Source organism: Equus asinus, chromosome 6 (assembly GCF_041296235.1).
Source record: "Equus asinus isolate D_3611 breed Donkey chromosome 6, EquAss-T2T_v2, whole genome shotgun sequence".
Taxonomy (NCBI): Eukaryota; Metazoa; Chordata; class Mammalia; order Perissodactyla; family Equidae; genus Equus; species Equus asinus.
The window spans coordinates 51,714,761-51,735,647 of record NC_091795.1 but is presented as its reverse complement, the minus strand read 5'-3'; the positions used below and the strand labels follow the sequence as shown (position 1 = coordinate 51,735,647).

General features: G+C 47.7%; 1 protein-coding gene across 16 annotated transcripts in view; it reads right to left on the bottom strand.

Annotated features, from left to right (window-relative positions):
* The window catches only part of BCL11A (BCL11 transcription factor A), a 97,899-nt gene that overhangs the window by 33,211 nt on the left and 43,801 nt on the right, over positions 1 to 20,887 (bottom strand). The gene's annotated exons all lie outside the window — the stretch shown is intronic.

The window sequence follows — 20,887 nt, the reverse complement described above, 5'->3', positions numbered from 1 at the left end:
ACTGCTCCGCTGCTCACTCCCCCTTTCATGTATTCGCCCTTTTCCCTGCTAACAGAAACAGAATCAGAACAAATTAATACTTAATTTTAAGATGAGTACTCTATCAGCATCAAAAGACTCAGGAAATTCAAGGCTAAGGCAAACGTCTCTCCTATAGATCTAACTTAGCTGTTCAGCCATGTCACAGTTCCACGGACAGTGAGTCTCCCGGCCTTCGGTCCGTTGTTTGCCATGGGCCTCTGTCACGAGGCGGGAGGGGGAGCGCCAGCACTACACCTCCAAGTGTGTGAAGTTCTAACCTTTTACCCATGTAATGATCTACTTAATATATTTTGTCTTTAATCAGAGCAAGAGTAAGATAATTTGATATCCCATAAAACTCCCTAACCTATATTTTGCAAGTCAATTAGCCAGTTCTTTCGCGTTAATGTCAGCACATCCCATGTTGCACCTCCAGTCAGGCTTTTGGGTGCCTGTGGCCCACACCGCCACACACCACAAGTGTCAGAGGAAGGCTCGGCGGTGGCCACGGGGTGGTGGGCAGTGACTTTTTCGTCATCTGTATGGAAATTGGGAAATCATCTTCTCAAATGGAGATTATCTTCCCTTGGGATCCTTCTGGAGGACTATAAATAATAGAACATACTAATCAACATTATATATTAAAAAATGAATACAGAATCAGCTGAAGGAAAAACTAAATTATACCATTATAAAATCCAAAGCAAAAAGAAAAGAGGCATGAAAAAAAAAAAGAGTAGCCTGTCCCCTTAAGTTTAGCCCTATTCTCTGGCAGCCATGCCAGCCCTAATAAGAGTGTTCAAAATAACCATTTTTCACTCCCTTATTTATGAGAAACGGAATGCAAAAAGCAAGAGGCTTAATTTTAATGCAGTCATGTACCCATCAACCATTCCATCTAAGGAAGCTGCAGAAAGGTGAAGACTGGAAATTTACGAATGTTTTATGAGAAATCTGGATAAGAATTTGGTCTAAATGGACGAGGAGGAACACAGACATGTGGCACAAACACAAAATATGAATGTTTCCAACTCCAGCTGTCCCATAAAGTCTGCCTCTAATGGTCTTATGACTCAGTTTTCCCATCTCTAAAATGGAGTCCTCTAAGCAAACCTGGGCAACACTGGAAAGAACAATTGGACGTTAACCTCTTAGATAGAGCGATCTCTTTGCTATTACTTCTGACCTGATTTTAAAACGCAATTATAATACTTCTAACACATTCTTGTTCTGCATAAACATTAACATTATGCTGGATGAGTCTGTCTCATTGGCTGTTAAAAGAGAATGTTTCTCTCTTTCCTTCTAGGAACTAGAGGAGTGAATCTGGCTATTTCATCAAAGCCTATAAAAGATACTGAGTCATCATTTTGACTGAAGAATTTTTCCAAGAATTCAACCTACGAGAGGGAGAAGAAGCCCATCCTGTGGCATGTTGGGAAAGGCCGTTGTGTTCTCCCTGACTCCCTTCCTCTGTCCTTGGCAATCCAGTTACAATTTGACAGCATTTAAAAGTGACAGTGGTTGAGATAATAGGACAATGCCATAACAGGATTACAGCAAATGTGAAAGAAAGGACACACGTAGGTACTGTCATTTAGGTAATGTCATCTATGATCAGTTTTTGTTTCATATTTTGCTGACACAAAAGTCAGCATCACTTATACAATTCATTGCAAACCCTGTTATGGCTGTAAATAGTTTGCTTCCCAATGAAAGGTAACACTTATTATACTGTAGGGGATTCGGTGAAACTTTCTAGCTTTGTCGATGTGAAAATAATACTAAAAAAGATTTTCAAACCAATAGCCAAAGACTCAAAAATAGCCGTTAGTCACTACCACCCAAAATGAATTTATCTTCAAAGAAAGAAAGAAAAAATTGCTGTTGGTCATAAACAATAGGTAGCCAAGAGGTTTCGGAAGGATGTCTTAGACCCCAAGGAATCAGCTGCTTTAGAGAGTTTGGGAAAAATAAAGTGGAAACACCCAACTAAATTCACATTGGGGGAGCCAGTCAACACCTGTCTACCCGCCAACAGGATCCTTGTCAGTCACTTACACTATTTCTCATTCCATTTCGTTCATGTCATTGTGCCCACAGCACATCCAAATACATACACCATAAGCCTTTGGAAGTCAGTTCTACTCTACTTTCTAATTAATTCCTGCCACTGTGAGTTTCTCCTCAAAGCCACCAAGTCTCCTAGAAGCTGTTATTCCTTTGCAGTGAACACACAGCTGCCCTGCCTGCCATTAAATGCCATTAAAATGGCTTCCTCATTGTCCCAGGACAAGGAGCCATGCCGTGTGCCAAATGACCAACCACAAACAAAAGCTTGTTTGACCAACACTTGTCTCAAAAAAATTCTGGCTAGAGGAGGCAGTACCACAAAGGAGGCTGAAGAATGTTCTGACCATGTCAAATCCTCACAGAGGCTGGTTCTCCTCTAGAATATTACAGGCTCACTAGGGCCTCTGCTTTCCTTGTTTGACTTTCTGTGCTTCCCTGGCTAATCCCCTGAGCCCCCAGACCTCCTTTCCTTTCCAGATGCCTATCTACGACCCCCTTTATCAACTCTCCTCTTATCCTATCTAAAAAAGTTCATGAAATTCAGGCTAGCTTAATAACTGCCAGAGTAGGAGGGTGCTATCAAAGACAGCTCTTAAGGATATGGATTTTGGTTCCTGCCTTGTTTCCTCACGTGCCATCTGAGTGATAAATGCCATCATGAAAAACTGTCCACACTCTGAACAATTCCCCAACATGGATGCTCTGGAGGAGAGAGACAAGGGAGCAGTGTGGAACCTGATGGGCTCTTGCTTTCAAACTTCATTCCTGTCCACTCTCCATCTGCAATGCAGGTGAAACGAAAACCTTCCAAGACTTAAAATTTCCTCTACATTAATAACAGACCCATTGGCTAGTGTCCTACAATGTTTGGTTGTGAAAGGAAACCCTAAGGTCAACCAACTCCATCCTCCAGAACATATACGTCAACAGGGGAGAATGCAGCATGAAGGACATTACAGAAAGAACTCCAACAACGTGCCCCACCCCGCCCCTGGACAGAGTCCTCCATTTACGTCTCCTAGACTGCTGCCTTCATCCCCTGCTCAGGACATTTCAACAGCCTCCCATGGTTTACAGGATGCAGTGCAACTCCTTAAGCTACCATTCCAGAGCTCCATAATCTAGCCCCAAATTTCTGTTCCAGGTTGAGCTCCCTCTATACACCAAGGAAAATGCTCAAGTGAAAAAGGCCTTCCATTCTCATTTCCATTCTGGCTTTTCTTCTCCCTCTCTGACTTCGTGGGATCCTGTCCATACTTAAAGGCCCAGTTAAAGGTCTGCTAGTCACCTTAGCATGAAGAACCAATCTCTCCCTTCTCCAGCCTCGTGGAGCACTCATTCCCTGCACCGCTTTGGACTCATATCCAGTCCTTACATCGCTGGTTACCTCTCTATGCCACTACTTAATTCCACGTCTCTTCAAGGAGCTCCTTAAGTGCAGGGACTCTGTCTTCTACTGATTTAATTTTATTTCAAAGTCCCCAGCATAGCACATGACATATGATATACATATATCCCAGGAATTCAACAAATAGTGGTTAAATGACTGACTTACCTTCCTAAAAGGGAAGCTATTTTTCCAAATGTCATTTCTGTTCATAAAGGTAACTTAAACCATCTCTGTACCCACAAACAGTTCCCTTCTGATATCTGCTTGAACTTCCAGATAAAAATAAAGGCAAGTGGCAGTAACATGTTATGCTACACAAAGATTAGCATTAATATCCGCCCTCTTTAAACAGCCATCCCACACCCTGGAGAAGAACAGAAATGAAGTACACAGGCCAATCAGAGCATGTGCCAGGTCAATCGAGTCTGGCCGTGAGAGTTACCAAAAAATAACATCTTCTCTATGTGAAACCCAACTTGAAGGTTGTGCAACTCTCTAGCTGTATTTCAACCATGGTCATCCACAAAGAAGTTAGGCTCAGCAGGAGCACATCCCGAATGCAAAAAGCTAAGTTCTAAAAACATATTTTTAATATTCTTTTAAATCCAGCACCACTAAAAAGGACTGCATTTTGACAGTCGAGAGCAGCAAATACGGACATCCTTGGCTCACTTTAGCTATTGGGTATGGTAAAGGGAAAGCCTAGCAAAGGCTAAGCTGCAGCTAATGTAACTATTATTGGAAACCTTGCCACAATCCTCCAGACTGGGCTGACCGCTCATATCATCATTCCACCTGGGCATCCTCATGCCACCTTGACAGCCAAGACCTGGAGTCTAGCCGTGTGGCCAGGCAGGACTCAGCACTACGTAAGCACACAAGTTTTCCATGATAGGGACCCCAATCTCCACAGCTTTAGCCCTCTGCTGGGTTCAGAAAAAGCACTCCACACAAGTCTGCCAAATAAATGAGGAAAGTTCCGATATCGCATTGATGCTGACTACCTCGGAAACTGCACGAGAGACAATTTGGAGAGGAAGATGGATGTTAAAAACAAACAAAAACCCTTGCTCTACAGGAATTCACCAGTTACACAGTTGGGATCTCCACCCGAGGAGGAGATATATCAATGACTAAGGCTGACGCAGGCACCTTCTCCCTTTTTTAGTTTTTAAAGCTCACTGGAATTCTATGAAATAAATCCCCTCCCCTCACTTTCTCTTTCCCTCACACACTCACAAGTCCCCACGCACGTCTCACACAGGTACACAGGCTTTGCTCACGATGGGTAACGCCGTCTCAGTCTGCTTCTGCCTCTCTCTCGGTCACTACCAACTTCTACAAAACCTCCTCAGAATCCAAAGAGCATTCTGATTTCCCTGAAACATACTTTGGTGCCCGCCTCAGAGACAGCCGGAGTCTTGAGAAGACGCAAACAGTTAAAGGCTAGAGACAGACAGCCAGCCTTCCATGACAGTCCAACTCAAGTGGTTGGTTTTTATTTTTTAGCTTTATTGAGGCATAATCTCCATACAATAAAAGTCACTTTGCTCATTGTATACAGTTGTATAACCTCCACCAAAATCAAGATATAGAACATTTCCATCACTCTACTAAGTTTTTTCACGCTCCTTTGCAGTTAATCCCCTCCCCCTCCTCCCTCTGACCCCTTTTAATCATTGGTCTACTTCCCATCACTATAGTCTTGATTTTTCCAGAATTTCATATAAATGAGATCATGCAGTACATCACCTTTTATGTTTAATTTCTTTCACAGAGCAAAATGATTTGGAGATCCATCTATGCTGTTCAGTGTATTACTATTTCATCCTTATATTGAATATCCCATTGTACTACAATTGATGTTACTGTTGACTTTTGGGTTGTTACCACTTTTTGACTATTCTGAACAATGCTATAATGAACGTTTGTGTATATGTGTTTATAGGAATTCATGCCTTCATTTCTCTTAAGTAATTATCGAGATAGGGCAACTCAAGTTTTGAGAACACAGAAAGCGTTTTGAGTTTGACAGTCCAAGGCGCCCCATGTTGACACTCCCGAGCCTGCCCTATGTCTACCCTCCTCTGCTGGGAGTTAACTCCAAAGCCTGTATCCTAGCCATCTGTTTGGTTCAACTACCAAATTTCATCTTCTTCCAAGCAGAAACCTCTCCACTGCTCTAAGGAAGTGATGGGAAGAGACCTCAAAACTTTTTTATAATGGGCATTCATTTGGACTGAGGCCCCTTCTGAGTCAGGGGCAACTAGTAAATGTGGTGTTGAGAGCCCTAAGAGCCCCTACTAAGTCAGAGAGGGGGTGGCTGACCTCCCCCATTAGCTGTATAGTTGAACAGCAGCCAAGGGTCCTGGAGATAACCTACTTTGCCAAAGGCCTTGGGAAGAAAGACAACAAGGCCTCTCTCAGGCAACACTCGGGGGGGACAGCTGCTGCCCAGTGCTGTGGACAGCAGAGAATCAGGGGAAGAAATGAAGATTGCCCCTCCTCACTCTCCTCCACCAGCTGTGACAGGGCAGGGCTGGGGGACAGCAGGTGAACAGGAAGCAGAAGGATCCATGAAGGAGCTACAGCCTCAAGACTGGAGCTGCAGTGGCCCCAGGTGTGGCAGAAAGAATTGAGAAAAGACATGGGGAGTGGAGGAGAACTGAACAAAAGAGGCAGCCATCTTAAATAGAAAGAGTACTCAAGGGGACGAAACCAAAGAAAACAGAACAGAGCCTGCTACTGGCAATAACTGAGAAAGTGAAGCCCCATGAGCAAGGCACACCTATGTTACTTAGGACCCCTGTGCAGATTTTTACTCCTGGGGCAATAGATCCTTTAGCTAATAGACTAGGAAGTGGGAGGCGGGGGAGGGAATGGTGCTGACAGTGGTATGGCAGAGTGGGAAGATACGGGGCAGGGAGCTGCGAGTCCTGGCTTCTCATCCGTACCTTGCCACTATCTGGCCAGGTGACCATGCCAGGTCTTACTGCCTCTGTAGACCTCAGGCATTCCAGTATAGACAAAGAGGTAAGTAAATGATCTCTAATATCCTAATGTCTTATAAATCTTCCTCCATTTTTGCAGAGATGGGAATATGGGGAGAGAAGAGTGGAAACGGCCCAGAGCTAGCTGAGATGAGATGTTGGAGGAGAGGAAAAGTGTTCATTCCAACTGCCCAATCTCCAGTTGGCAAGTCAGACTCCCACAGTCGAGGAGATACAGACTGGTTCTGTGATGACAAATAACTCCTGGCTCACTCCTAATGTTTCACCAGCAAACTTTATTTCTTCTGCTGGAATAAAAAAGTGACTCATCTGTAAAATGGGGATAATAATAGTATCTGCTTCATAGGGTTTTTCAGAAAGTAAAATAAGTTAATATTTGTAAAGTACTTAGAACAGAGGAAGTGCTCTATATGTGAAATAAAACACATACCCCTGGTATTCATTAGTTAGCAGAAATGAAGTCATCAGCCCCTTTCCAGAGACGAATCTCTGATCAATAGAAAAGGGAAGAGGGAGAGAACAGAAGAAAAGAATAGGAGGTCGAGGGGAGGGGTCGGTTGGAAATGCATGTTCCAGCACAGTAGCTGATACCTGATAGGTGCCTATATGACAGATGGAGGGACAGATGGACAGATGAGAAATGGATAGATAGTGGTGAGGTGGGGAGAGTGCAGACAAGGGAGGCTTCACCTCCTTTACAATTTTGGGAGAGATGATCTAGTCCACCTGGCATAGCATACAAATCACTTTACTCCCATTGACAAATAAAACCTAATTCTCCACCGACAAGAGAGCCTTCTGAAAGAAGCCACCTGAGCAAACAGCCACAGACCTGGAGACCTCCCACTCCTTCTCCACTCCACCCCAACCAGAGCCCAAACCCTCCCATGGGGACTGTGATAAAAGCAACTGTTAGCTTGCACCAGACCAACTTTTAAAGTTGTGCTGACCCTGGTGCGTTATGTGAGAGTAGATGTCATATCTGTTTTCTGGCCAATGTTAGGACTTTGCACTGGCATCAGCCACCTGCTCTTACTTGTGCACAACTGGGCACTGACCCAGCCCCGTATCTCTCTTCAGTCCTATCATTCTAGCTAGCTGCCCACTCCTGCCTAGCTTCCTTTCTTCTCACTAAGATGGCACGGGGACTCCCAGAAGTGAGTCCAGTTCAGCCACCGGGTGCAATCAGGTTGCTTTTCTGGTTGGGGTGCAGACATTATGTGTCTGTTGTGGTCCCTGCGGTTTCCTTGAAAGTCAAAATGTTCGAAAGGGACCCTCAATCTGCATATGTACATAAAAGGGGGTTGGCAAACCCCAATTCCCTTCTGGTTCAGAGACGGGCAATTCAACACTCCTCCTCCAACCCAAACCCCCTGCCACCGTGGGAGCCTGGGGCAGAGATGGCATGTCTAGGGCAAAGTGTGACTCCAGGCTCTAAACGATGCTGCCGTTTCTGAGAGTCTCTAAATCACAACAATGTTTTCATTCTTCTTAGAATATTTTTTAAAACACCTAAGAAACATACTACAGAAAGACTGCCAGAAAAGGGGGGAGCAAACTAAAAAGAAGGGGGCCAAGCCACCCTCATCTGTGAAAACTCAATTGATAAGGAAGGCGTTCAGGAGTACAGGAGGGGAGATGGCTGATAGCGCTGCATGTACAGAGGAGATGGATGAGGAGAACACGGACTTGCTCATGGAATCCCAGGATACTAGGACAAGGGTGGGTCCCTGGAAGCCAGAAAAACAAATTATGACCTATACAAGCAAAGTCCAATAAACGCATCTGCAGAATGCCTTGCCTGGGAATGTGGTGCAGGCTGCCAGAGCAGGGGGAAAGGACAAGGGCTGAGCATCCCAAAGGTGTTCCTAAAGGGCAATGACTGGTCTTCTGAGGCAGGTGTCCAGGCCAGAACCAGGAGCTTTTTGAAACCATTTACCAGGCAGAGGCAGACTGGTGCTGACTGTCTGATCATAGGTCTGCCATTGTCCTCTGGTCACCTCTGGACATACAGCAAAAGTAAACTCAGAGCAGCAGCCAGGAGAGCAGGAAGAGAGAAGGGCGACGTCCATCTTCCACTTGGCCACTGGTTCGAGACAGAGATTTGAGCCAGTTACCTCTTCTGAAAGAGTCTGACAAGTACATCTCTCCTGTCTTGTACAACCCTCTCTCCCCCCCAACTTCTCTCTCCCAGCAGCCATTAGGGGCCTGGGCCACTTCTGGAGTATAAAACCTAATGACAGAGAATTAAATTCAACCCTCCGCATTCCATCCTGAGCTCTCTCAGTGCTCCCAAAAGGAGGCTTAGGCCAACTCCTTCCTCGACCCTCCCTCACTGGATGCAGTAGCAGCATTCCTGAAAAGCAGTATGTAAACTGAATTTTTGTAAAGCAGGGCCCATTCTCCCTCAACAATCATAAGAGATGAGTGAACACAACTTAGCCCTTAATTTCTGACTTCACGATACTGTCTTCACAATTACTTCAAGAGAAATGCTGATTCCAAAGGGACTGTAAGTTCTCAGAGGGAAGGAAGCTCGCTCCCTACCTCTCTCCCAGCACTGAGCACACAGAGTGCTTAGCAGACACCTGTTGGCCGACAGATTCTAATTCTCTTTAACTAGCATCCTCTGAGCTAGAGCTGTGAGGCTATTTCTTTGTTGCCTCCCTTTTCTCTACCAAAGTCCCTCCACGGAGTAGTTAATGACCTGTAAACACTTATGGGGCTAGGGAAACATTCCATCGAAAAGGAATACCACTGTGGATCCTTCTGTAAAGTGAAAAAAAAATCTTTTGCGAAATGAAGCATCACCTTTCTGTGGCTCTGTTGATAAATTCATATTTTTCACAATACAGATAACTAGTATTTGTAGATATATAAGTTGTCTTCAAGTCAAACTCTAGAAACTAGCCCTTAATTTACTAAGCCAGGGCACTAACAGAGAGCTTTGAAGTCTAGACTCAAACCCCAGCTCTTGAACTGAATTGGAATGTTCCAGGTAGACAAATTCATGGCCTTGAAAATCAGGAATCAGCTGGAAACTCCATCAGTGCTCACCAGTTACCACCTACCTCGTTGCCATATCCTATAATGGTGACGATAATGACCATTATGATGATGATAATAATAATAGCTTCCACTGAATGGCACTTTGCAGCTTACGAGCAATTTAACAACTTCCCTTCCTTCAGAGGTCTTCCAGACTAGTCCTCTGCTGCCCCCTTCTCTGTGCTACCACCTTGTCTTCAGCACACATCTCCCCCAAGGACTCCGTGGCCTCTTTTGTCCCATTTCTCCCTTTGCCAATGACGTGACAACAATCTATTAGAGAAATGCTCAAAAGAGCCCTTTGCATAGTCCTAAATGAAACCACATCATCAGCCAAGGCCACCATGAGAACCCACAAAGGGCTGGGTGTTGCAGAGATTGCTGGGCACAAAACCCAGCAGGCCCAAGGAGGTGAGGGACTGGGGGACCCTTGGGCAGCCCGTAGAGAGCCAGGTCTGGTCTTTTGGGGAAGAACATTGCTCTGAGAAAGCTGGGGTGAGTCAAAGTCCGTGGAGAAAGGTGAGGGGGATTGGGTCAGACTCCAAGCAAGAAGGGCTTCTGGGTAGATGGGTGTGTGGCTCTTCAAGGGGACACCACAGCCCAGGGTGCAGAGGTGGTGCATGGAGATAATGCCCACAGTGATAACCAGCAGGCCCTGGCAGAAGAGGCCCTGGACATTGCAGGGTGGGCACAGCCTCAGGGACAGCTCACAGGACGTGCGGCAGTGTGCTCCGAGGAGAACTCCTCCCCACCGATGACCCCTATCAGCACCGACCAAGCACATAAGATGCACACCCAGGTTGTGCTGGACACAGGGGTCCCTACAAGGTTGCAGGGTGTGCCCTGAGGAGGTGGGGGGAGACAGCCTCCAAGCATTGCATCATCCTGGTACCAGGAAAGCACCACAAAGAACTGGGCTGCCCCATACCCACTTCCCTTCCTAGAAGTGGCCTGAGACATTCATAACATAGCCACCTCTGGCACCTGCATTTGCTTTTAAAATTTAAATATAAATAGGTTTAGTGTGCTGAAGAAAAGTGAGCAGGATGATCTGACCTACTCATGTATGATCAGGAAAGAGGGAAGGAGGCCAGAAGCCAGTGGGGCCACTGAAACCATCTGCAGGTCCAAGGGCATCCCAGACCCACCCCATTGTTTGCCAGGCTGATTCTCCAAGGAGCCTGGAGACTTTGTTGCTAAGGGAAGCCTCTTGGATTTATGTACTAATACATATGTACCTTATACATACATTTGAATCACCCATAAACCTTGATCAAAATCAGATGATTGTCCAACTCATGCAGAAACTACATTTCTCTAACAGAACAGGAAGCAGCTAGGGTGCGGGGTGTGAGGTAGGGGCAGTGTCTCTTCCCCATTTTCCCTTCCGCTGACTCTCTGCACATGGGCATCAAAAGGGAAGAACACTACAGCAACAAACCATTGTCATTGCCTTTTCTGGGAGAGGACCCGACGGCATGTCCCCAGGAACCCAGGTTCTAGGGCTCCCATTATCTTCTCCCATCTTTGGACCCAAGCCAATGAGCTGGAGAACATTTCTGGCCACAGACCTGGGGAAGCCAGGGGAGCTCAGGCCAGCCACGCGTGCTGTGCAAGGTCAGCTGACAGCACCCTTCAGCGGGCCGTCAGGAGCCTGGCATACCTCGTCCCCTGCCACTCACTTCCAGCTCACAGTGCTTGAGCTGAAGTCAAAAGACCACCATGCCTTACGCCTTCCAGAACAACACCCCTGGAGAAGAGGCACACTCTATCACACCTCTGAGTGAGAGGCAAGCGGCACATTTCTTCCCAGTGGACAGGAAAGGTCATTAACCCCATTTTACAGACGAGGAGCCTGAGGCTCAATGAGGTTGATCACCTTGTTTCAGGCCACCCAGCCAGCTAGCGAAGGAACTCAAATGTACCCAGCTTTAGAGCCCAAGCTCCTCCAAAGTGCTGCCTTCTCAAGACAATGTTTGCCACCTGCCCTGCACTACCACCAGCCCCAGGTACAGGTGTCAGTGAGCCACAGGCACCAGGAGCCCCCAGGACCAAAGTGTGGACTGTAGTGAAGAACACTGCTCAGCCTTGAGAGGGGTGACTGCTGTGAAACAGCTCTGGGGGCAACGGCTGGGCCATGGTGTGTGTGCCGGGGTGCGGGAGACAGATGCGGAAGCTGTTTGGTGTTCTGCCATCTCAGCTCTCCCCCTCCTCCTCCTCCCAACCCGAAGCCTTCAAGACTTCAAGACCCTGTGTTCATGGCCCCACACACAGCTCCAGCAGCTGGCCGGCCTCCAGCAGGACGAAGACTCTGAGAGAGCAGTCACCAGCCTGACTCCTCCCAGGGCCGGCCAGCGCGGGCCACCCCTCCAGCCGGGCACCCACCCCACTGCCAGGCTGTTTAGCTGGCTTTTGTCTCTCGTCTGGTCTGCTGCAGCTCTCCTTGCTCCTTCTCCTCTTTTCCGTCCTCTGCCCAGACCTGCCTGAGGCTGCTTGCCAGAGCGATTGCATGTCAGGGCTATGCCCAGGGCACTGAGGGTTGGGACTCCCACAGTCTTGCCGCTCTGCTCGAGATGGAAAACCCAGAGGCCCAGAAAGGTCTGGGGTGGCTGCTGAGGCAGCAGAGGGGCTGTGTGTGAGAGACGTGGTCCTGAGAGGGAAAATCCCCAAGTCTAGCCCAGGCTGGAAGAAGGAAGGGGGCCGGTGAGGTTCCCTGGGCCCAGTTCCCTGAGGCCAGGTGGCCTGTGACTCCTCCGCCCAGTGAACCGCACCCCTTCAGGCTGACAGACATGCCTTCAGAGCTGGGTGGGGAGTGGCCAGAGAAATAATCCCTGGCAGGAATGCACATCGGAGCAGGTGGCCTACCCAAGAGCCAGGCGGACAGTCTCTGTGCTAGAGAAGGATGGTGAGGCCCTGTGAAAAGATGGGGGAAGAGTAGAAAGGACTAGGCATCCTAAGGGCACCCCACTTCTCCCAACCCTCAGGACCAGGTCCAGAGCCATGCTGGCGGTTGCTATCTCTGGAGACAGCACCTGCCAGCAGCAGTGGAGCTGTAAGTTGATGGGCCTGGAACATCAAACCCAGAGCTCAGAGGGGGGCACATGAGTCCAAGCAGTGGCGGGTCAGTAGGGTGAGCACTCAGGCTCCCAAATCAGATTCTAGAATCTTCACCTGCTACCACTTCCTGGCTGTGCAACCCAGAGCAGCTCTTTAAGCTCTCTCTGAGCCTTAATTTTTTCATCAGTAAAATGTGCATGACAATACTGTATGGCCAGCCTCCCAGGGTTGCTGTGGAAACTGATTAAAATAGTGTCTGCGAAGCACCCAGCCCAGAGCGGGTGCTTCACAGTAACCTTGCTGGGTGGGCTCACAAGCACTGCTGGGGCTTCATTTCCTCATCTGTAACATGGGAAAAACCTTAACTGCTGGGCCTGGTCACAGCTGACCACAACAGCAAGAGAGGTCTCCCGCCACCACACAAGCCCCTCCCAAACGGGACGCCTTTGGCGCATCTTCCAAAACAAGACCTGTGTCTGGAACAGTGTCAGTAAATACCCAATTTTACACTTACACCATCGTTCCAGAAATGCTACCTTCATTCCACTTGATATTCAATGGCAACCACTTTCTTTCATTTGTTCCAAATGTGTTGTTAGTGGCGGGAGAACAAAGTACATGAGCCTCATTCCTTGCCCTCGAGGAGCCCCCAGCTTAGCGGCTCTCTTCCTTAACGCTCTGTAGATAGACGCTCTGTAGATAGACGTGGAAGGGTCCCAGGACGCCACATTCTTCAAGGAAATGAAGGACCTTTTCGTAACAGGATTACTCACTTCCAAAAGGTTTATAAGCTCTCTTTCGGGTGCTCACCTGAGTGGCAAGCCATAAAGGCCTTTACAAAAGCACTACATTGCTTCCTTAATTACAGCAAGGTGCTCATCTCACATGAAAATTCAAGAAGAGAAGTTAAACCAGCCCCTCTGCGTTCCAGAATGGCCTCTTCTGGTTACGTTACTCGTGAACGTAACTAAGGTAATACTAAGTTTCTTTCTACACAGCTTGTGTTGCATTAGGAGAAATCTCAGAATCACAAGGTTTCAGGGAGGAAAGGCCAGATCGAAACTAATCCTCCCTCCACGGAGAAGACTGACCTCTAGGAGTCCTGGAAACCTGACAGCTCTGCATCTCGTAACAACGCAACTCAAGACTAGCAGAATCATAGAAATATTTGTACAGACGTTTATCAGAGCAACAGTCAGACATCAGGTTCCTTGAAGCGAGCTGATGGGCTCACAGTTTATTGTCCTGATTTGTAAAAGTCGGCGAAACAAAGCGACACGCAGCCAACTTGCAGAGTTCCAAAGTCAGAGAGTAGGTAAATAGCGCGAACGTGTTGGCTTCCCTCCCTGGCTCTCTGCTACGGGCTGTGAGCAAACGGAAAAATAAACCCTTGGAAAAAGTCTCGGCCTAATGAAATCACACAGACGGAGTAGCTTCTTGCGGAATTCAGAAGGGTAGCACAGTGGTTCTTGCTAGCACATATTTGTGCTCTGCCATCACACACTTTGTACCTTCAACTCCTGGCTCTCATGTATTGCTCCGGAATTGTCCCCAGTCGGCTCCCTCCCCTTATCTTCCTCCTACTTCAAAAAGTATTATTCACACCCAATCCCATGCTTTCTTATAATAAAATGTGTGTTTAGGAAAATACCAATAAAAAACCCCACCAAATTTAGCTCTGTTCGTGGTAATAAAGTAGAGCAGGAAAGCCCTCCACTGGTAACCAAACAACATAAATTCTAGTCCCGTCACTAAGAAGCTATGTGACCAGGAGGAGGCACTTAATCTCTAAGAGAGTCAAGTTTCTTATCGGTAAAATGAGACAGGGAAGGCATAAGCGAGACACAGAGAGAGAGCACTGGTCCATCTGGGGCTCCCAGAAGAAACAGGGAGACAATGCTTACTCTCTTCCAAACCCTACCTGTCTTTAGGACCCAGGGTGGACAGCTACTTGCTTGGAGCAAAACCAATGCGTCTGTCATCCTAACACACATGGAATTTGTTTAAAATAAGGATCAAAGCCAGGCATGAAGGTATCTGTGGGGAAGGGAGGAGGCCCAGAGCCACTCACTGCATCTGCCTGGGGGGTGGGGGACCAGGGGAAGGGGCCACCTCCTCCAAACCAGGTCACCCCCTGTCCCAAGAGGGAGTGGCCACATCACTTCAGATCATAGTGGCCCCATTCTGAAGCCTCAGCCAACTGCAAGCAGGTAGCAGGACAGACTGAGTCCAACCGGGAGACCCAAGACAGAAAGAGGGGGCAGTTGCAAAGGAACCTCACTTCTCCATGGATTCTGACTTCTTATTAAAGCAGTCACCCACGCCACTCACAGGAGCCTGGGCAGGCGTTCCAGGACTCAGACTTCTCCCTGGGAGACAGCAGGCTCTGGCTTCTTTTGAGACCATAACAAATTCCTGTGTACCTTCATCTCCACCTATTCCCAGGACGGGGCATAAGGCTCCCGCCTCCCAGTTAGACTGCCCATGCACTGCCCAAGGCGGGAAAGCATCTGTGGAGCTCACGTCTGTCTCAGTGCTAGCCAAGTCCCCACACCAGTGGCTGTTTCAGGGTTTACAATTGGTGGTTTCCACACCCAGCAGTTCCTACCCAGGTGAAAAGACTTCATCGAATACCCAGACGGCTCTGCCAGGAAAATGTGACATTTTGTGAGGGCGAATTTAACCTGTTTAGAAGATCTGGGAGACAAGATACAAACCCAACACCCATTGAGAGGGACAGTATTCTGGATCTTTTGTCAAAGTTTAATTCTTTTTGTAAAGTTTTTTAAAAGTTAAACAATAATTTGCATTCATCTAAACCTTCTGAAAACTGATTATCGACTGCTTATTGATTCAAAAAGAAAAAGGAAGGAAGAAAGGAAGGGAGGGAGGGAATGGAAGATACTGAGTGTCAAGGCCCAATCGAGCCAAAAAAAGGAAGGATGGAAAGAAAGAAGGAAGGAAGGAGGGAAATGAAAGGCACTGAGTGTTAAGGCCCAACCAGCCCAAACGCTGCCTTTCCCACTGCCTGTTGGAAGAAATCACGACTTTGGTGGCACATTCTGTGGAAAGGACCATTCAGCCTACACCGCCCATGGGGCACAGGATCCTGGGCTCCTCTCAACTCACACTTCCTTGCAGGATATCCCAACCCAAGACAGAGATGCCCACTGAGCCTTTGCACGAGAGCAGGGCTGGACACTCACATCACACAGTGGTTTCCCCAGCCATCCATGCACAGCTGCCTGCTGGCACACGTACAGGATTGATGATGAAGTTGCATTGTCTTCCAGAGGTCTCTCTGGGTCCCCCCTTCCCTTCCTAAGTCGCCACAGGGCTTCACCCAGCCCAGTCGCCCACTGCAAAGGTAGAGGAGGTCACCGATCTGAATACCAGAATATTACACACACTTGAGCCTTCCACCTGCCAGCCCGCTCTTCCAAAGAGGAAGGTACAATAGCACAAACAAGTCAATCTCTGACTACCTGCGGTTTTTATATTTACACTAATGTTCTCCTTGAAATGGAAGCTCAGCGTCCTGGAACCCAGGAAAAGTCAAGGCTAAAGCGAAATGCAAACAGAAGGCCAAGTGTGTGCTGAAACAACCAACTCGGTGGCCGTCTCCCCAGACTCTCCTCCTCAGAGCCTTCTCTCAGCATCGCAGGGAGTCAGGAAGAAGCCCAAGAAACAGGTCCTGCCGCTCACCTGCCAATGTACCTGAGCAGCTTCTCCACATTAACATTCCCCGGTGCTTAGGGACTATGGCAATAAATTCTTGAAGTTATATAGAAAGGTTGAATGTCAGGCACATTTCTGTCCCTGCCAACCCTCAAAGATCAAAGTAATTCCTATACCTGCCTCCCCCACCAGCGAGCACTCCCACCAGCGAGCACTCCCACCGACTTCCCACTCCAAACTCTTCAAACAGATCTTACCCCCAAACCCAGCCTTCTGCAGGCCCGAATGTCTGCAGGCGGGCTGAGGAACAGGTGGAGGACCAGGAACGAGGAATCCTGGGTCCGAATTCTAAGTCTATCCTGGAGCTGTGTGAGACCAGATGTGCCCCTTAACCTCTCTGGGCTTAGGAGGTATGGCTCAAATCTGAGGATGCTCATCAAAAGGCTTATTCAGGAACCATAAAAGCACACCATGATTTTATTTCTGTCCTCATTATTAATAGCACAATGGATGTCTGAAAGGGATGGGCCCCATTTTTCATAAACCAAAAAAAGCTGAGAGTTGGCAAGAAGGGAAGTAACCGATACTCAGAAATTGTTGCAAGGTCGTCCTTTGGAGCCCCATTCTTCCAGATTCTTCCAAATGCCTGCTGCAGTAATAACAGCCCCAAAAGAACACACCACTTTGTCAGGACTTGTAGGTGAAATGTATTGGAGCAGCCGTCAGCTTGGGGAAAATCACTCATCAGGTAGTCAGCTGAGGGGGCTGCTTTCAGCTGGACAAACACTGCAGCCACGCCGGGAACGAGAGCTTTCCGTCCCTCCCGTGGGGGCCAAACCAACTCTCCTTTACCTTCTTGTCCCAACCAGCAGGCCTCCTTCCCCCAAGGCACACACCTCCCCACCCTTCCTTCCAGCTCCCTCAGCTCTCTTCCAAGGAACAGAGACCTTCGGGCCACCAAGGCAAGAGTGTTGTGAACTAACAGCCCCTCCCGCCCACCTCCACCTCCCAGAGGGAGGGGACACAAGGTGGCCACTCTGTGACAAGCATGGATAATCCTCCATCTGGGTCTTTAATTTTAGATGAAGTCATTCATGGCTGACTTCTAACGGGGAAGGGCCAATTACAGGGATCGCCAGGAACAACATGACCCGAGGAAGGGTCAAAAAATGATGGTCAGAAAAATCCACATCCAGCCAACACCAGGAGCGACAGCAGACCCACCTGATTCATCTGCCAGACACTGTGGAGGAGGTGCGGTGGCATTTGGTAAATAACCCACATAAGGTTGCAGGGTACGGACACTGCACTAGGCTTTGCAGCCCGGGTGAAACCAGATGGTGTCAGAAGACAGCGAATGACTCACAGCAAAGGATCTGTGTTAGCACACCTAAAGATCCCTTTTTGCTAGCCATCATTTGACACCCACCTCACTAAATCACAGAAAGGTGGGAAAGAACACCTGGGCCCCAAATAGCTTGTTCTATTAGCCAAAGGCTGGTGCTCCCGTTTTTGTCTGAGGGCATGGACGGAAGGCAGCTGACCATGGGCTGGGGCTCGGCCCCTTGCTGAACTCCCTCAGCAACAGAGGAAGTCACCTTCACAGGCAAGAGCTGTGGGCTGTCTTGCCACATCTTATGCCCTAGGGCTCCACCAGTGGCTTCCACCCTGCTCTGCAACATGCCTTGGAACCCTGAGGCAGCCCTCCTCCAATTCCAGACAAGGCTGGCTTGGAGTGCCATGGAGATAAAGCCAAGGGTGCCAAGCTTCGGCCCTCCAAGGTGACAAAGACCTCACGAGACGGTGTCTGGCCTTTTCAGGCTCAGTGAGCCAGCACGAGCTGGCATGCTGCCTCCCAGGAAAGTCCTGGCTATGCAAAACGCACCCCAGTGCCTTTGTGTGTGTCTGCTCGAAGCACTAGTGATAAGACAGCTCATGAAGCAAAATGGCCATGCCCAGCAGCCTCCTAAATTGCCGAGGCAGCATTTACCACTGACAAGGGAGCCCCCCTCACGTTTCCTTCTAAAGGCCTGACATACATCCCTTTTTCTGTCGGCAACCTCGAATAATGTCTATAATGCTGAGATTTATACACATGTACTTATAAATGTTATTTCATTATAGCCTCTGCAAAACTACCTTTCCGCCTAAACATTCAACTAATGTAATTAAATTGCTACCTGATGGCATTATCTAATTTAACTTGGGATCCAAACTATTGAAAAGCATGTGCCTTTTAACACCCCGACTGGTAAGGCATGAGATGAACAGAGCTATAAACATGTTGGCATAACTGAGCTGTTTAAAAATAAATTAGCAAACTATAAAAATAAACAGTTACATACATATGTACTCAATTATGAACTAACTCTAATTTTTGTTCTGAAATACTGCCTTTGACCTTAGTCATAAACAAGCACTATTAAAAAAACATAATATCTCAACAGACAGGAGGCCAAGGATTAAATGCTCTTCCAGTTCAGCAGAATGCAAAACAAGGCACCAAAAAAAAAGAAGAAAAAAGGAAGGAAGAAAAGAAGGAAGGAAGAAAAAGAAAGAGAATAAAAGAAAAGAAAGGACTTGTCTTTCTTGAAAAGCTGGAAAAACGCGTGCAAAAAGTACGAAGACTGCTGTGCTCTTGTTGATTTGAAGCGGCTTCTGTACGAGCCAGAAAAGTTAAAACCTGGTGAAGTGCTTTTGCATTTTCAGGTGTTTTGGAGTCTCTCAAGAAAAGAGGGCAGGCAAGGGGAAGCACCATTTCCAAATGCAGCTGTTTCAACAGCTCGCCGTCTGCATAACAGTCCCTGGTGTGCGGGGCCGCCTCCCCACCCGAACTGAGCTCGCTGTCCTAAGTCTGCTACTGCCTCTGAGTCCTGAGCTTTTCTAAGACATATGGCAGAAATGTGGAAATTGTCTTCCAAGTAGCACAAGACAGAAAAGGCGGGGCAGAGCGGGGAGGAAGAAGCAAAATCAAGCTGTTGGAACTGTATACAGGACACGTTTTCACACTAATCCAGCGCTCCGGTAACAAAGGACAGCATACTATGGGATAATTAGGATGGATTATTATTACAGTTTCTAAAGCAAAAGAACAAAAACAAAAAAAGAATTTCACAAAAGACATATTACACACGCAGATTTCTAAAGCTTTAAAATCATATGGTCTTCGCTGCTGGTTCCTATGGGGTGACGGGTAATGCCCTAACGGAGCAGGACAGATGCAAACACAAAAAAAGAAATCACAATAAACCCGAAATTCTCTCCTGTCATGGTGCTTACTGCCCTTTATTTCACAAACAAAAGTAGTTGAGCAACAGCTAAGTAGTTATTCATCTCAACGAGGTGACCTAAAAGGCTGACCGCCCAGAGTGGTCTACCCCTCCCCCACACAACAACTACAAAAAATTATGTAAATAAATAGAAGGAAACTCCAACTGGCGGCACTTGCTCTAGAACGTGGTGGAGAAGGCTTGATGTAAAAGGGGAGCCAGAGAAAAGCTTCTTGGGGGACAGGGAATTGCCCCCTAGGCCCATCTCCCTATAGTCACTGAGTCTGACATCTACAAAAACAGGGAGGTTGCCAGTTGCTGTGAGACAAACATCCCCAAGCCACTTTTTTTTAAAGACTGGCACCTGAGCTAACATCTGTTGCCAATCTTCTCTTCTTCTTCTTCTCCCCAAAGCCCCCCAGTACATAGCTGTATATTTTGGTTGTAGTTCCTTCTGGTTGTATGTGGGACGCCACCTCAGCATGGCCTGATGAGGGGTGATGCTAGGTCCCTGCCCAGGATCCAAACCAGTGAAATCCTGAGCCACCAAAGCAGACCGCTTGCACTTAAGCACTCGAACATGGGGCCCGGTCCACCTAAGACATATTTTTAAAGGAATGCAGCTGTAAGGTTATGGAACAGCCAATGTGAAACTGTGTCGGACTCTTCCCTTTCTGAAGAAGACTTTGTTTTCCTCCAGGATGGGAAAGACACGATTGGTGGGCAAAAGACGGATACTGGTCTCAGGCACTTTGGCAAACTGGTGGAGGAGGGGTGTGGCTGTGAGAATGAAGACGTCAGGAAGGGTCTCAGCCTGGTTCAGGAAGAGGCTGCTGACACAGCTGGGACGTGGGAATGGCAGGAAGCCTGCGGATTTCCCTGAGGGTCTCGTCCACAACAAGGCTGGACCTCTGAGCTGGCAGCCTAGACTCCTCTACGGGCCCTTCCTTGGATCACCTATGATTCCAGAATAATTTGTTCTACATGTGGCAAAGTGAGCACCATAGAGAGAGAAAAAAAACCTGAGGCCTAACTTGAGGGATCTTAAAGCCGTGCTCTAAGCACTGCTATTCAAGGTCTTTTTTGAGATTGAGGACGAAGGATCTCCTCCTATGATAAGGAAACTGTTGTGGGCAAAAGATGTTCACCTGTGAGCCTAAAACCTAGACAACCCCCTGAATACAAAAGTGGCTCAGACAGAAACGCTGACTCCTGTTTCTCATCAGACTCCTAAAATCATCAGCTTCTGGTCTAAAGACTCAAGCTGAGGTCAGGGCAAGAAAGCAATTTGTTTGATTCAGGCCCTTGCAAATTACCCCAAATAATTTATTTGGTCTCAG